The 17373-nt window shown below is 41.3% G+C and overlaps 1 long non-coding RNA gene across 1 annotated transcript; it reads left to right on the forward strand.

Moving 5' to 3' along the window:
• The first annotated feature begins 3131 nt into the window (after positions 1-3131).
• On the forward strand, positions 3132-17076 carry LOC309543372. Its single transcript, XR_014224785.1, has 3 exons — positions 3132-3186; positions 13798-13873; positions 16482-17076. It is a non-coding gene; the product is annotated as an uncharacterized lncRNA (long non-coding RNA).
• Positions 17077-17373: the final 297 nt, after the last annotated feature.

Below are 17373 nucleotides of genomic sequence, written 5' to 3' on the forward strand. Positions count from 1 at the left end.
GACTTGTGTCACTCCTATTAGAACGGGTCCTGTAGCACTGCAAGGACCGCGACTTGTCAGACTGACAAGTCGCGGTAGTGTGAATGGACACTAAGTGAATTAACTTTATTATACTTGGATAAGCTATGGTTCACCGTCACCTTGTGTGGATCCCGGAGCCTAAGCACACATGCGATTTCTTGCCTTAATTAGTGCAGGCTTTAATCTGGATGGTATCCACCTTCCCCATTGGCCGGTCTGGGGCTCTCGTGCTGTACCACTTTGGGGGGGTCTATTGCCCCGCTTCTGTCCATGCCCCAACGCTTGCTCCCTGCAGGACTGAACTCACATTGGAAGGATTATTACACTGTGGATGCCCAGTTGTGCTCTTGAACCCCCGAAGAAGCTCAACCAGCAGAACGCATTGGGATACAGCACCTTCCATTGTCATCTTTATAGCCATTATTCATCTCATTGGTTGTATTGTGACAGTTAGGACTGAATTTAACTAGGAAGGTGTATGGGGTAGATGTTGCTATGAACACTTCTAGATGCATCGAATGTATTTTTATGTGGACCTACGAGTCCATTTTTTTAATTTTGCTAATGAATAATAAAGATATGTTTTTATACCATCAGTGCGTTATGTGTATTTTTTCTGAGGGTAAAAGGATTAGCGCCCTAAAAGTCCCATATACTCATGAGCACAGTGAAATGTATGCAGAGATGTATAGTAACTAAGTAGAACTACTTCACTACTGTACTTAAGTACCGAAAAGGCGGTATCTGTACTTTCCTAGAGTAGAATTTTTTTCTCCTACTTCCACTTTTACTTCACTACATTTTTTCAATGATTTTAATACTTCTACTCCGATATTTTTTTTTTTTTGTGCTGCAGAGTTACTCATTACAATTATAAAAATTACCACTGCCAGAACAGTAGATGGCAGGTTTCATGAAGCTCAAAACATGTGTATTATCAGCGCATACGAAAATAAATGCTACTGTATGTATAAATAAAAGCTGCATTTGAAATAATAAAAAACAATATGATGTTCAAACTTTTGACTTCTTTCTTTAATAACTACATAACACAGTACTTGTACTTTTACTTTCAGTACTTGAGTAGCAAGATGTTTAAAAAAACTACTTGCAATACATAAGTACAAAACATGTTGAATACTTTAGTACTTCTACTCATGTCACTTTTTGATCGAGCACTTCCACTTCTACTCAAGTCACTTTTTGATCGAGCACTTGTACTTTTACTCAAGTATGGGTTTCGAGTACTTTATACAACTCTGAATGTATGGCAGTAATGGCAATTTCATTTAAATACATTCACATGTTCTAATAGTGTGTACATTTATATTGATCAAAAGATATGTAATTGCGAAGTACTGAATTTATCCCGAGTGCATCTTCAAAATCGATAACGAGCGTTCTGTCTTTGGGGACTGCTTGGGGGGGGGGGGGGGGGGTTGGGTGATAATAGTTTCCTGTCTTGTCCTCTGCAGTTTCCAAGCGGCTGACCCGTGCTTTTGATGGACCAATTATCATGAAGTTTTATTTTATGTTAGAAAGATTATGTTTTAGTTTCATTCATTTGTATCAATGATTTGTTTATTTATGTATGCAATAGTTTTGAAAAATCTGTGAAAAATCTCCCTAAGAGCCGGTTCACACTGAGGCGACACGACTCCTTACTACTTCAGGGGCATTACCATGCACCACGACTTCGGAGCGACTTGCAGGGACTTCACATAATGGAAGTCAATGCAAGTCGCTCCGAGGTCGCCCCGAAGTAGTACAGGACCCTTTTTCTAAGTCGGAGTGACTTGTGTCGCTCCTATTAGAACGGGTCCTGTAGCGGTCAATGGACCGCGAGGGAGCGCAACTTGTCAGGCTGACAAGTCGCCTGACAAGTCGCGCTAGTGTGAACCGACTTTTAGAGTCGATGCACACTAGCTCGACTTGTGAGGCGACTTGTCAGCCTGACAAGTCGAGCTCCCTCGTGGTCCATTGACCGCTACAGGACCCGTTCTAATAGGAGTGACACAAGTCGCTCCGACTTAGAAAAAGGGTCCTGTACTACTTCAGGGCGACCTCGGAGCGACTTGCATAGACTTCCATTATGTGAAGTCCATGCAAGTCGCTCCGAAGTCGTGGTGCATGGCAATGCACAAGTCGTCCCCGAAGTAGTACAGAGTCGTGCCGCCCCAGTGTGAACCGACTCTAAATGTGCCACATCCCTATTAAATAGATCGTGGAAAGGTTCCCCTTGGGTGGGACTTTAAAGGCACTCAATACTATAAAACGTAGATTTGAGTAAAAAGCAATTTTATTACAATTGACATAAAAAACCCTAACTAAATATGCATGATAGTACATGGAATGCATAGACATAATACACCAATGTTGATACAATGAAAGGATAGACGTCCTCCACCCGACACGTTTCGGGACTTTCACAGCTCCTTCATCAGGGGTATATTTGGCATCAACCTAATAGATTCCATTGATGTATATAGCATTTCCATATCAAAATTTAAAAACAAGATCGCAGGAGAGCTGCCATTTTGCCTAAGGCTATATTTAGCATATACCATAAAGAGGGCTCTAAGGTAGGTATTGTTGGTAATGAATACCTAGCCCGACCAGTTTAAAATTATTTCCTAACCTCAGGAGAGACAGATCACAGCCCACGCTCATTGACATTGGAACCTGTCTGTCAGGCCTCAGTAGCCAAGAATTACTCTGGTCGGGCTAAGTATTCATTACCAACAATACCTACCTTTATGGTATATGCTAAATGTAGCCTTAGGCGAAGTGGCAGCTCTCCTGAGATCGTGTTTTTAAATTTTGATATGGAAATGCTATATACATCCATGGAATCTATTAGGTTGATGCCAAAAAAAAAATGGTATGGGGAATGGCAACCCTGTGTGAGAGGAGCAGGTTTTCAGGGCTTCAGCAATGTGGCATGGTAAGCATATAGCATCTTCTTTTACAGGCTGCCAGCTGTAGTGACAGGGTCACTTTAAATGTTGAGGAAAAGAAAAGAGGAAGTTGTGATGGATGAATAAATCTTGCCATATTATTCCAACCCTCATTTTATACATAACACTTCAGTTCCCCTATCATTTCCAATAGTCAATAAAAAAAGCGAGCAGACCGTGTTATCTTATACCTCTTACTCCATAAAAGGTAAGCTATTTATAGTCATTTCTTTTTATGTTGGCGCTGGTTTTCTTTCCAAAAAGGAAGTCAGACAATTCTATGATTTGTTTTAGGGTAAGCATGCAGATTACCCCATTGTCTATAGAATAATACAATTCATGGACTGCCTTTTCCTGGATACTTGAATTACCTGCAGATCAGAAACATTCAAATATTCAAATGAAACAAAAGTGTGGGATTTGCAGGTTACATTTAATTTGAGTTCTCCCCCCCCCCCCCTCCAAAAATTAAAAGTCAGCAGCTACACATACTATAGCTGCTGACTTTGAAATATCAGGACACTTACCCGTCCTAGAATCCAGTGATGCAAGCACCGCAGCCGATGTTTCCATCGGCTGTCGGATACTGCCGTTCAGGGGAGGACTGGGCCAGGGGGCAGGGGGGGGGGGCAATTGCCCCCTGGGCTGCTCTGATGCCCCCGTAAAAAGGCTGCACTGCTTCTGCCAGACATGCCTAAAGTTTTCTGGTCAAGAGAAGTAAAAAATCCCTGATGCTGACCTACTAAGTGGGGGTGGAAGACAAGGACAGAGCACAGAAATCCTCCCAACCCCCCCTCAAGCATGGATGGTGTAAACTGGGTCTAAACAGAGGCCGGTTCCATGCCCCACTGGAGACTCTCCTCTAGTCCTAACTGAGCTGTCCCAGCTCTCCACAACAGCCCCCTGCTGGCCAGGTAGAGAACCCGGATGCAGCCAGCGAGTAGAGAGTACCTGGAGCAGAGCTTTAGCCTGGAATGGGGGTCAGGGGGAGGCCGGGAAGAGGGAGAGTGGGAGAAGGGCCGAATCGCTGCACCATGGGCCTCTGGTTTGTACTTGCCCCCTGGGCCAGATGTTGCCAGTCAGCCCCTGCTGCCTCTGCCATTGCCAGTAAGGGAACCTGGCAGTGAAGCCTTGCAGCTTCACAGTCTTTTCCCTACTGTGCATGCGTGAAGAGCGCTGCGCTCTCTTACTGGCCCTGCAGCAGGGGAAGGAGGAGGGGGGGCCAAACTGCTGACATACCTCGCCGCGGTGAGGTCTGACGGAAGTAGGGAAAGGTGCCAAATGTGGCACCGGAGGGGGGGGGGAATCAAATAAGCGTAAATTCCAAGTTTGAGTGGAACTTAGAAGTTCAAACGACACATGTGAGGTATCACCGAGATCAATTTGAGCCTTAGACTCTGTAACTCTAAGCTGCTAACCTTTAGACATTTTTAAAGTGTCGCCTATGGGGGTTTTTAAATACCAATGTTTGTCGCCATTCCACGAGCGTGTGCATTTTTTAAGCATGACATGTTGAGTATCTATCTACTCGGCATAACATTATCTTTCACATTATATGAAAAAACTGGGCTAACTTTACTGTTTTCTTATTTTTTAATTCAAAAAAGTATATTTTTTCCAAAAAAATTGCATTTGTAAGACCACTGTGCAAATACGGTGTGATAAAAAATATTGCAACAATCTCCATTTTATTCTCTAGTGTCTCTGCTAAAAAAAATATATTATGTTTGGGGGTTCTAAGTAATTTTCTAGCAAAATAAAAACGGATTTTAACTTGTAAACAACAAGTATCAGAAGAAGGCCCAGTCCAGAAGTGGTTAAACTGAATAATTTTATTTTCACCTGGTGATCTTGCCGGTAACACGCTTCGTGTTCTAGGGTGACAACGCTCACTTACCAACTGTACCTATGGAAAAGCAAGGTTGTTAATCTAGGACCGGACCTCCAAACACTTTCCCATCTCCTCCTTTGTATAAGACAAGGGGAAGTGTTCTGTAGTCCTCAGAGAGAGCTGCTAACAATCTAATGCAGCCTTTCTCAACCTTTTCAACACAGAGAAAATTTCTGGTTCTTGGGGAACCCCAGCTAAAAGTTAGAAATCTACAACTCATGACACATTAGTGTGACAGTCAGTGGAAAGAATGTTCCTAAAGCCCCGTACACACGCACAGATTGTTGGCCGTAAATTGTCGGCCAACGTCCGATCTGCCGATTGTAGGCTTGTTAGTATGATGCTTCCGACAACCAACTGCGAATTTTCGGCCGAAAAAAGTCTGGTGTGCATGCTATAAATTTTTTGTTGGCCACCAAAGAACGGCCGATTGTTCCTCAGTCAGTACAGATTTCGGCAGACAAAAATCAGATGAGCAAGACTGGGCATGCTCAGAGAAGAAAAAACACACTGAAAGTCAACCATCACATGACATCACTTCTGAAGTTGGTTTTTGTTGGCCAACAAAAGTCCAGTGCAAGTCTAGAGCACATTTCAACCAACAAACAACACTGGACAAAAGACGGCCGATCGGTTGGCCAACAATCTGTGCGTGTGTACGGGGCTTTACTCTTGTCATCATTGGGAAGAATTACCCCCTTACAGATAGTTAAAAGGAACAATGGTGTCATTGGAAACTTACCTGAGAGGCAGAAATTGCCCATTGCTCAAGGAACCTCTAGCAACCTCAGGAGGAACCCTACGGTTCCACGGAACCCTGGTTGAGAAACCCTGATCTAATGGATAAGAGTGAAGCACAGGCAGAGAGCACAGCAAGTTGTTGGACAAGATTTTTCTCAGAATTAATATTGAATTTATTTTTTGCACCTATTAGACAGATATAACAAAACATTTTCTGTTTTAATATTTGAAATGAAGTTTCAAGGAAATCCAGATCAACAATATCACTCACACTGGGGCTGTACCAAGCTGTCAGGAACATACAGAGAAGTATATGGAAGAGCGTGGTATCCGGGGTATGGGAAGTTAGGGTGGGTAGGTAAAAAAACAATGAAAAACCTTTGGTACACCCGAGAGGTGATCTGCATTTCCTGACCCACATGCCATCCCAAAAGTAGATAGTAGGAGGTTATGGTGGCAAGGGGGGGAAGGGGAAGGGAGAGAGGAAATTATAGAAACCATTAGTAAGAAAGAGGAAGAAAAATATCTAACAGCCCCCAAAGTTCTCGGAACAAGAGGCAAAAGGAGAAAACAAACAGTGTAGGTAACTGAGGATAGATACAGTAGATTAAACGCAGAAATGGATATTTGAGCATAGAAATGCATTTAGAACACATCGTGGATGCCCCATGAAATTTAATAAGATATGGGATAGGTGGACTCAGGCCCGGAGACATGTATTTTGGGGCCTCCTCTTCTTTTGCCATATAGTTGGTTGGTCTACTGGCCATTTGATGTATGTCTCGGTCTTTTTGCCTTACGATGTCATGTAACTGTTCAATACCAATGACGCTTGCTCAGGTTACATTTCATAATGTATTTGCGAATATGTCTTTTTGATCTCTATGCCCAGTTGTACTGTTCACCGATTATTTAACTATTTGTGGATTATTGCATTACCCTGATACTGTTGTTTGCCCTTATTTGTTCAATAAAGAACCGTTTGAATAAATAAAAAAAAAGAAATGCATATAGAAATAAATAGTACGAAAGAGGAAGAATAGGAGGAAAACAGCCCCCAAAATTCTCAGAACAAGAGACAAAAAAACCCCAAACAGTTATAGGCAATCAAGGATAGATAGATTCAACATATAAATGCATTTTTGAGCCAAAGTTCCAAACTTTGAAAAATATTGGTAGCAGGCTATGACGATACTAGAAGGTTTCTACTTCACATGAAACACATGCATTTGTTTTAACCTGTACGTTGCAATTTCTGTTTAGGCACTATAAAAAGGAAGGTGGCAAGCATATGCTGGGGATTTGGTGAGCTATTCTAGGGTCTTTCTTGATAGCAACATGGAGGCCTAGGATAGTGAAATGTAGAGGAGCTATTCTAGGGTCTTTCTATATAGCGACATGGAGGTATAAGATAGTAAAATCTACAGGAGCTATTCTAGCGTCTTTCTGGATAGCGTCATGGAGGCCTGAGATAGGGAGATGTAGAAGAGCTATCCTAGGTTCTTTTTTGTAGTGACATGGAGGCCTAGGATAGTGAAATGTAGAGGAGCTATTCTAGGGTCTTTCTGAATAGTGACATGGAGGCCAAGGATAGCGAAATGTAGAGGAGCTATTCTAGGGTCTTTCTGGATAGTGACATGGAGGCCTAAGATAGGGAGATGTAGAAGAGCTATCCTAGGGTCTTTTTTTGATAGTGACATGGAGGCCTAGGGTAGGGAGACGTAGAAGAGCAATTCTGGGTCTTTCTGGATAGCGACATGGAGTCCTAGGATAGGGTGATGTAGAGGAGCCACTCTAGCATCTTTCTGGATAGTAATATGGAGGCCTAAGATAGGGAGATGTAAAAGAGCTATTCTAGGGTCTTTCTGGATGTGACATGAAACAAAGTTTGGATAAGACCAAAAACTTTGGACCAAAAGGGAGCACATTTTCGAAAAAAAACACCATTTATGGAGCATATCATCTAAATGACCACAGAAGTCACTGAAGGACAGAACTACTTTTGCAATCTGAGCAGGTACCCAGGACTAACTGAAGAGACCATTATAAGCTACTTCCCTAGTAATCATGTTAAAGAACATTTTGCTGTTCAAGATTAGAACTTGCTCCACCCCTAAGGAGATCTTGGTTGTGCCAAGACATGTTCCCAGTTCCTAACATGTGCCTGGGGGGACTGCAAAAAATTACTGTTTAGAACCGAGTACAGAGTTGAGATTAGTTTGGGGACCGCATCACATAAAGCCAAACATGTTCAATGACCGATTTAGAATAGAACAGCCTTTCTCAACCTTCTTACCCAAGAAGAACCCTTGAAATATTTTTCAGGTCTTGGGGAACCGCAGCTAAAATTAATGTATTAGGGGGTCAATAGAAATGATGCCCCTTACAATGAAGAATACTCCCTTTACATTGGTGGTCGGAATGCCACCCTTGCAGACAGCTAAAAATATAATTGGTGTCATGTCATTGATTGTGCCAAGAAAACTATTGAGGCATCTTCAGATGGGAGGTCAATCAGCCGCAAGTCAAGAAACCCAAGTAAACCTCTGAAAGAACAGTAGGGTTCCAGGGAACCCTGGTTGAGAATGGCTGATATAGAGGAATTCCGAATTCTGGGTAGAACAGGAGATCCGTTGTTCAATCTGTAGGTATCTTTGGACTATCATCTGAGGACTGTAGTGGTGCTCCTGCAAGTCTGACTATGACAGCAAAGACTGGGAGGTGGTAAAGTGATGGACATGAGATAAACCCAAAAACCCAAGTCATAGCAAAATGTTTTAAAGGTTTATTGCTAGGGTTCGCATACAGAATCTTTTAAAGTTTAGCTGCAACCAAACTCTTTTTTTAACCTTGGATAGAGTAGGAAAGGGTTAAAACTTCAGCCTGTGTTCCTGTGGGCGAGATGTTTCTGTCAGATTTCAAATAAACCTTTGGCTTTCTCAAAGGGACACAATCAGCCACAAAATCTTGACCGCAGCTCCAAAACTTCCTGCTAGAAAAACTATTTTTGTTGCTGTCTGTGTCACATTGAGTAAATTCCACCTCACTTCCCGTCTATTTGATGTTGCCGAAAAAACTTGCCTGCCGAAAAAAAATGACAATGAGTTTACACACTTTTTTTAACAAAAAAACCCTAAAAATGAATATAAACATGTTATTTTAAAACGTTACTCTTTCAGGTAATAGACAAAAGGTTATTATGTAGATCAGTGAGGAGCGATTTACGTTAGACAATTTTTTGAGAAAGGACATGCCATTGCTTATGACCCACTTATTATTTATAATCAGGTTTGGGAAACACATGGAAGTACATTTATCGCGAATCAGTCCTTTGTAGGTGACATTACAGATGTTAACCACTTGCCGACCGCCGCCCGACTATATACGGCGGCGGTCAGCCCCTCCCAGGCAAAATAAAAATAAATAAAATAGAGCTTTCTTTTGGTGGTATTTGATCACCTGTGCAATTTTTATTTTTTGTGCTATAAACAAAAAAAGAGCGACAATTCTGAAAAAAAAAAAAAAAAAACAGTATTTTTCACATTCTGCTATATAACATTCCCAAAAAAAAAAAAAATAAATAAAAAAATCTAAATATTTTATCCTTTTAGGCCAATTTGTTTTCTGCTACATATTTTTTGGTTAAAAAAAAATTGCAATAAGCGCATTTTGATTGGTTTGCGCAAAAGTTATCGCGTCTACAAACTAAGGGAAAGATTTAAGTCATTTTTATGTATTTATTTTTTTTACTAGATATTGCGGCGATCTGCAATTTTTAGCGGGACTGCGACATTGCGGTGGACAGATCGGACCCCTAACTGACATTTTTTACACTTTTGGGGGGACCAGTGACATTACTACAGTAATCAGTGCTAAAAATATGCACTATTACTGTAATAATGACATTGGCAGGGAAGGGGTTAACACAGTGGTGATCAAAGGGTTAAGTGTGAGCCTAGGGGAGTGTTTTCTAACTGTATGGGGGATGGGCTTGTGAAATGACCCCAGAGAACTGTGATCCTATATAGAAGGATCAAAGGCGCTCTGTCATCATTTCAGAGAGAACAATGGTCAGCTATGTTGCCGCCGAGCCCATGAATCAGCATCCCCACTTGCTAGTGGGGGCGCTCGCCCCCCAGCACCACTGCCGCGAACCGATGTACCCATATATCGAATCACGCAGCTGAGCCAGCCTGGCACAATATTTATGCGCACTCAGGAATTGACGAATATCAAAGTATTTAATTCCTTATCAAGGATTAATATAGACAGTACATCACAGGGACATGCGACTGGTTGACGCGTTTCACGATTCTGAAGATCGCTTACTGATAACCACACAATTCCTGAGTGCGGTCAATTTCTCTTTTTGGCTGTGAAGTATTTGGATGACGGATCCGACTCGCACTCGGAATGCTTTGTCTCACCTGAGCGGCTTTTCTTTGTTAGTAACGCAGTATTTATGCGGCGTGGCAGCCGGCATATGATTAAAAAACACCCTCTATCATTTCTGGCTGTGGCCATCTTGAGTAACGGATTTGTGTAGCATTTACTTGGCATTTACCTGGAATCCATCTGCTTTTAGCAGGCAGGGGGGTGTGCTTAGCTGAGAAAGCCCCTCCTCCCCTCCCCTAGATAAAAGGGAAAAAAGTCCATGAAGACTTCTGGGATGTATGACAGCATTTTGGCCTGGGCCAAAAACCAGGAAGCAGCTAATGTGAAAAAAAAAAAAATAAGTTTAAGACATATAAATATAATATTATATACAATACTGTCTAATAAGACTAGCAGCATAAGGATTAAAAATAGTTATTGTTGATTAAGAGAGTTTAGTTCTGCTTTAATTGGTCATAAAATGTTCATTGGTGACATTTGCAGAAGCATTATGAGAACTGTAATATGTATATTTAATGTATTATACTTAATTTTAGGGAACACAAACACAATATAGTTCCTATTTTTGGTAAAAATGTAAAAGATGAGACTGGGACTAGTAAACAAATACCAAATATGTCAGGATTTAAAATTGCATGAGTCTGCAAAATGGTGAGAAAATTTGAGCCCCAAAAACCTTCACAGCTCATCGGTTTAGTGTTAAGCCTAAATAATGGCCCTAGAATTATTATCGTCATTCTGCATAAGGGGCGATACCTGATATAGTTACCCAATCACTGTTTATATACAAATGTGCATCTTAGGTGTGCATATAGGTGTGTGGGGAGGGGGGGCCAGAGTTCTTTCTTTTTTTTAACCACTTAAGCCCCGGAAGATTTTACCCCCTTCCTGACCAGGGCCTATTTTGCAATTCAGCACTGCGTGACTTTAACGGACAATTGCGCGGTCATGCGACACTGTACCCAAATGAAATTGACGTCCTTTTTTCCCCACAAACAGAGCTTTCTTTTGGTGGTATTTTATCACCTGTGCGATTTTTTGATCATGCGCTATAAACAAAAAAAGAGCGACAATTTTGCAAAAATAACAATATTTTTCACATTTTTTTATATGAAATTCCCCCCCCAAAAAATTTAAAAATCTAAATTTTTTAACATTTTAGGCCAATTTGTTTTCTGCTACATATGTTTGGTAAAAAAAAATTGCAAAAAGCGTATTTTGATTGGTTTGCGCAAAAGTTCTTGCATTTACTAACTAAAGGAAAGATTTTTGTCATTTTTATTGTTTTTTTTTTAATGAGTAATGGCGGCGATCTGCGATTTTTTTTTTGCGGGACTGCGACATTGCGGCCGACAGATCGGACCCTTGACTGACATTTTTGACACTTTTGGGGGTACCAGTGACATTCTACAGTAATCAATGCTATACATATGCACTGTTACTGCAAAAATTACACTGGGAGGGAAGGGGGTTAACTTTATTGGAGAGGGAGGGGTTAAGTGTGTCCCTAGGGGCGTGCTTCTAACTGTGATTGGATGTGGCTGTGTGTGTAACAGCAGAGATCAACGGTCCTACATAGCAGGACCGTATGATCTGTGCTTTTACACAGGGGAAAATGACAGGCGGCTGTGTTTACATTAGCCGCCTGCCTTTCTCCCTCTCCACCCGACGATCGCGAGTGACCGGCGGACATTGGGTCCGCCGGTCACACGCGCGGGCTGCTTAGGGAACGAGCGGGGGCGGGAGCGCGCCTCCGGCGGCGCGCGCTCGCCCCCTATTGGCTCCCAGGCTAGTGAAATACCGGTACGTCACTTTGCCTGGGAGGGGGCTAGTGTTTCTTTATTGCTATCAAAAGGCGGCTGGCAAGCCCCCTAAGTGATAGGAGTGGCCAGGAAACATGTTCGCTTTTTAGGACATCTGGGGTTTGTTAGACCTTTTTTTGCAAACCTTTTTTTTTCATTTTGGATAGAACAAAGGAGAGTTATAGCCCCTATCAGATTTTTTTTCCGGCATCTATGTCCCATTGCTGAGATATCATTTCACTTCCTCTTCCACAACCCAACAGGAAGTGAAAGGAAATCTCTGCAAATTAACAGAATTCCTTGGGGACCCCCAAGCCACCTGAACTAGTGTCCCTATTGGAAGATTTTCTCTCTGTTACTTTTCTGGGGGCAACCCAAAATTTGTGATTTTCTTTTAATTACACTTTCAGTGGTAACAGTAAACAGGACAAAAAGAGAGGGTGGATCTTCCTAATAGGGGCACAGACAGCAATACAAATTGACAGGAAGCCTAATCCCTCTCCACTCTATCCAAAATTAAAAAAAAGTTTTGCCTTTAGTTATACTTAAAGAGACAAGTTCAGGAGTTATTAAAAATACCCCCCCCCCCACCCCATTCTATTCTCCAAGCTAATCTAAGCATCAACCCAACCCAACTAAGTTGCCTACACACCTCTTGGTGACAGCCTTCTCCAGTGTTTACAGCCTTCTTCTTCCTCCCTAAATTTTATCCAGAGCTACCTATGCTAGCAAAGTAACTTCTCATAGACTTGATTGTGATCCTACCCTTAGTGTCCATTCACACTAGTCCGACTTGTCAGGCGACTTGGTCAGCCTGACAAGTCACGCACTGTCGCGGTCCATTGACTGGTACAGGAGCCGTTCTAATAGGAGCGACACGAGTCGCTCCGACTTAGAAAAAGAGTCCTGTACTACTTCGGGGCGACCTAGAGGGACTTGCATAGACATTCATTTTATGAAGTCCGTGCAAGTCGCGCCGAAATCGCGCTGCACGCTACTTCACAGGTCGCCCCCTAAGTCGGAGCGATGTAGCGTGAACCGAGCCTTACTGTTGAACTATGGCCACATTTAAGTCTATTGAGAGTAACTGCCCAGGTTAGGGGTTAGGAAGGGGGACTGGGTGTTTTCTTTATATAACTTGGGAAATTGTCCTTTTAAAAAGCAAATCTAGGCAGTTATTTTAACTTTGGGTTGAAAAGGAAAGGGTTAGAACCTCTGATAACTTGTAAATTTTACCTCTTGTAAGAATATTTAATAATAATATCTCACGCTCGTACTTTATTATGTCAGCATATTTATACTGCTCTGAATATAACAGTGTCTATTTATGCCAATAAGCAAAGATCTGTGAGAAAGGAGAATCTTCACTTATTTCCACAAATCAATATGTAGTGAATTCTTTTTAATTGATTAATTTATTTTTAAAAGCATATACCAATCTTAGTGAGTACAGTCTACAGTATGGAATATATAAAAATATTTATTCACAAGACATGTAATCACAATATATGATCGAACTAAAAATGACACAAAAAGATAACTCTTACATAAACTACTAACTTCAAACAATCAAAGCAATGTGATGTTTAGCTCAATAATGAAAGTGAATTTCCACTCGTGTGTACGGGCCTTTAGTCTAAGCAAAATCTGTTTGGGTGTGGCCATCTTAATTTGTTTCATTATCACTTAGGCATGTACGTATTTTGTTAAAATACTGATTTTTCAACTGTATAACATAGAAGTAAATAATTTAAATTTGAGAACACAATTTGAGATAGGGTAAAGAGACCCTTAAATAAAGTCTGTGCATAATTGTTTTTTTTTTTTTTTTAATTACACAGAACTTATCATTTGATAGCCTTCTATAATGAATTAGTTATCCAATCACAAATTGGCTATTGTTGCTTTCAGAACTTTTAGAACGCTATAAGAAAGTGCCAGACACAGGCTGAAGCTAAATATTAAAATGCATATCTATTTTATATCTCAGGCTACCTATATTATCAGGAAAATGCTTTTTTCGGTGATCTTGTTTGCATGTTCTGCAAGAATCCTGGGTCTGACAGGTGAGTCAACTTGTTCTCTTTTGGGGTTTATTGTATCAAGCTGTATTATGCACCTCGTGAAGGCTCTGATCCCTTTCTCTTGCCAATAGTTTTTTTTATAGATTTTCAAAAAAAGATCATATAAACAGATGACTACACAGTCTTTTGTTTACATTGCTCAAGATATGCAATAAAAACACAATTAGAATGATGCTTGTAGAGCTGGAATGACAATAGTCACATAAAACACATTAAATAGAGTTATGTTCCAATAGGCGAGATTCTTATCTACGTGTATCTTACAGTCACATAGAAAATAAGCAAAATACAACTTGCAATCAAACTTTAAGATTCTACATACTTTGAAACAGTATTCTCAAAACTGTGTCCTGCTTTACTTTATCAGGCCCTTGTGGCACTATTCCTCCCACTGACACCAACGATGAGTCACCATTCCTTCCACTGACACCAAGAATGGGGCACAAAAAAACTACTAATACCAATTATGGGGTACTATTCCTCTCGTTGACGCCAACGATGGAAAACTTTTTCTCTCACCAATACCAACTATAGGACACTATTTCTCCTCTCTCTAACCACAGTATAATATTTTTTACACCCATTGACCACTAAACCTGAGGCATTATTTACATTCACTCTGGGGCATTTTCTACTACCATCAGTCACAGTTCAACCCCCTTAATGTCTGAAGGACAATGAACTGGCCTTTTGTTTCAAAAGTTTGGAGACCCCTGTTCTAAAAGACTTTTTGAAGCATTAAACTTTTATACAAAACAAAAGCTTTTCTAAATACCTGGAAATGATCCTCTACCACCTTGCTTGTTAAGGGAAAAAATGTCAATAACTCTGCCATCCCCCTCTACCAAATTGCAAACTCTAATAGGGGCTCCTTGCAGAAGATCAATATAATCTGGGTTCCATAGACACAGTCACCACTTACAGTATTCTCCCCTAATGCTCTAAACTGCAATCCATGGGCTAAATGCAACCTTTTGCTTGCATTTATTTGGCCCTTTGGTTCTATTACTCCCACTGACACCAATGATTAGGCAACATTCCTTCCACGGACACCAGCAGTGGGGCACTGTTCCTCCCATTGAAACCAACGATGGAACACTATTCCTTCCACTGACACCAAAGATGGAGTACATTTCCTTCCACTGACGCCAAAGATGAGGCACTATCCTTTCCATTGACAACCACGATGGGAACAATTCCTTCCACTAAAACCAACAATGGGGCATTATTCCTTCCACTGAAACCAAAAATCTAGAACTATTCTTTCCACAAACACTGACAATGGAGCACTATTCCTTCCACTATTACCAATGATGGAGCATTATTCCTCCCACTAATACCAATGATGGGGCACCATTACTCCCACTGATACCAATGACAGGGCAGTATTCCTTCCTCTGACACCAATGATGGGGCACTAGTCCTCCTCCTACTCACCACGGGCACTATGGAATCTTTATAGTCCCTTTGACCACCAAGCTTGAGACATTGCCCTCTCCCTCTGAGTCTGGGGCATTTTCTACTGCCACAGTGTGGTCCCTTATAGTCTGAATGAGCTTAAACTGGCCCTTTGTTTAGACTCTTTGGAGACCTCTGCCCTAATGGTTAGAACCAGGAGGCTGTATTATTATTCAACTGATTCAGTATAGCTTGTGCATTACTAGGTATACTTTATATAACTACATATGTTATTGGTGCTGATACTGTTTTTTTTTTTTGTCAAAACAGTTTATTAGAGTATAACAGCATACATATAGTAAGAGCATGACAGAGATACAGAGAAACTCCAAGAAATATGCAAACAAAATACAGTCATGGTATGCAATAGAAAACGTAGAAATCTACTCAGAATCACACTTGGACCCAGGTGCATCATATAACCTCTGGAATCACAATAGTGCAAAAAAACACCTCGGGAACAGTATGGGATTGTGAACCACAGTAAGGGGTCAAGCAGACGGAGTAGCCTCCATAACGGTGAAAACCAGGACTAGAAGGTTAAAGCAGCATATCAGGGGGGCCCCCCATCTCCCGACAACCCCATAGGGGAACTTGCTGTCTCAGGGGGCGGGGGGCCCAGACCCCGGAAGCGTGAGACCCGGCACAGAGAGTTCATGGCACGGGAACCATCATTGTGGCCAATGGAGGAAAAGTGCCCACCAAATGGTGGACAAATGAGTCTGTGAGTGTAACGGAGGGGAGGGGAACGAGGAGAGGGAGAGAGGGGAAAGGGTGGAAGGAGAGAGGGTGACAGGGGAACACACAAAAGGGAAAGATGGGGGGAAAGGAAGAAGGAGGCAGAAGGAAGGGCACGAGAAAAAGGAGAGCAAGAGGAAAGGGGGGCAGCGAGGGGAAGACAGTGAAACCCAAACATCCATGGGTGCATCCAAGGGGAGCTGAATAGCCGCCAAGGCAGTGACACGTGCGGTGGGCACTGCCGCTATGCTCTAAGTACACAACCTTTGGAAATCAGGGAGGTGCTGATACTGTTGTATGTTTCCAGTGAAGAACACAACATTTCAATTTTAACTTTTAATAGCATTTAAAAAAATAAATTTACATGTATTTGTTTTTCCATTTTTTTTTTTAGATATGGGTGACAACATGTTTTCATTCCATGTGAAGTCAGACACTTCCTATGTCCACTTGATTCCTGAAAGAAATGAGCCATTCGCAGAGGCAACCGTCTGTATTAGAGTCAACCCTTCACGAGTTCTGGTTGATGAATATTGCCTGTTTTCTTTGGCCACCAGAAATCGTGACAATGAATTCACATTATTTTTTAGAAGAGCGAGTCATGTTTTCATTTTTGCAACTAACAGCCACTCCAGAGAGTTCCAGCTAAATAGCACCCATTTCCGAGAATGGACAAGCACTTGTGTGAGTTGGTGTTCTTCCAAAGGAGAAGTGATTGTGTGGATCAATGAGAAACCCTTTATTTCAAGCAATCTAGAGAAAGGACATGTCATTGCTAGTGACAGGGTAATTATTATTGGTCAAGATCAGGACAAATATGGAGGTTCATTTGAAGCAAAGCAGTCCTTTGTAGGTGACATTGCAGATGTTAACTTATGGGACAAAGTTCTGACCCCAGAAAATATTACAGATTATATTAATAGTAATGACATCGGAGGCAATGTGATCAACTGGAAGGCTTTAAGGTATGAAGTGTATGGTAATGTCACAATCAGGGAAGCTCCATGTATACCTGTTTAATGTATTAAAAAAAACATATATAACTACCACATAAGCCATTTTGAAATGTAATTAAATTAAAATTGATTGCTAATAACATGTTCATGGCTTAACCGACTCCATGGCTTTTTTTTTTTTTTTACATCCATGTCTTCTCAGCTGAATGCACAAGTGATTAAAGCGGAGTTCCGGCCACAAAATCAACATAATCGATTTTGGGCCATCCGCTTGCTTTTGGTCACCTGAAAAAGAAATGGATAGTTACGATTTTTTTTTTTGTTTACTTA

This window comes from Pelophylax lessonae, assembly GCF_965119305.1.
Source record: "Pelophylax lessonae genome assembly, chromosome: 13".
Taxonomy (NCBI): Eukaryota; Metazoa; Chordata; class Amphibia; order Anura; family Ranidae; genus Pelophylax; species Pelophylax lessonae.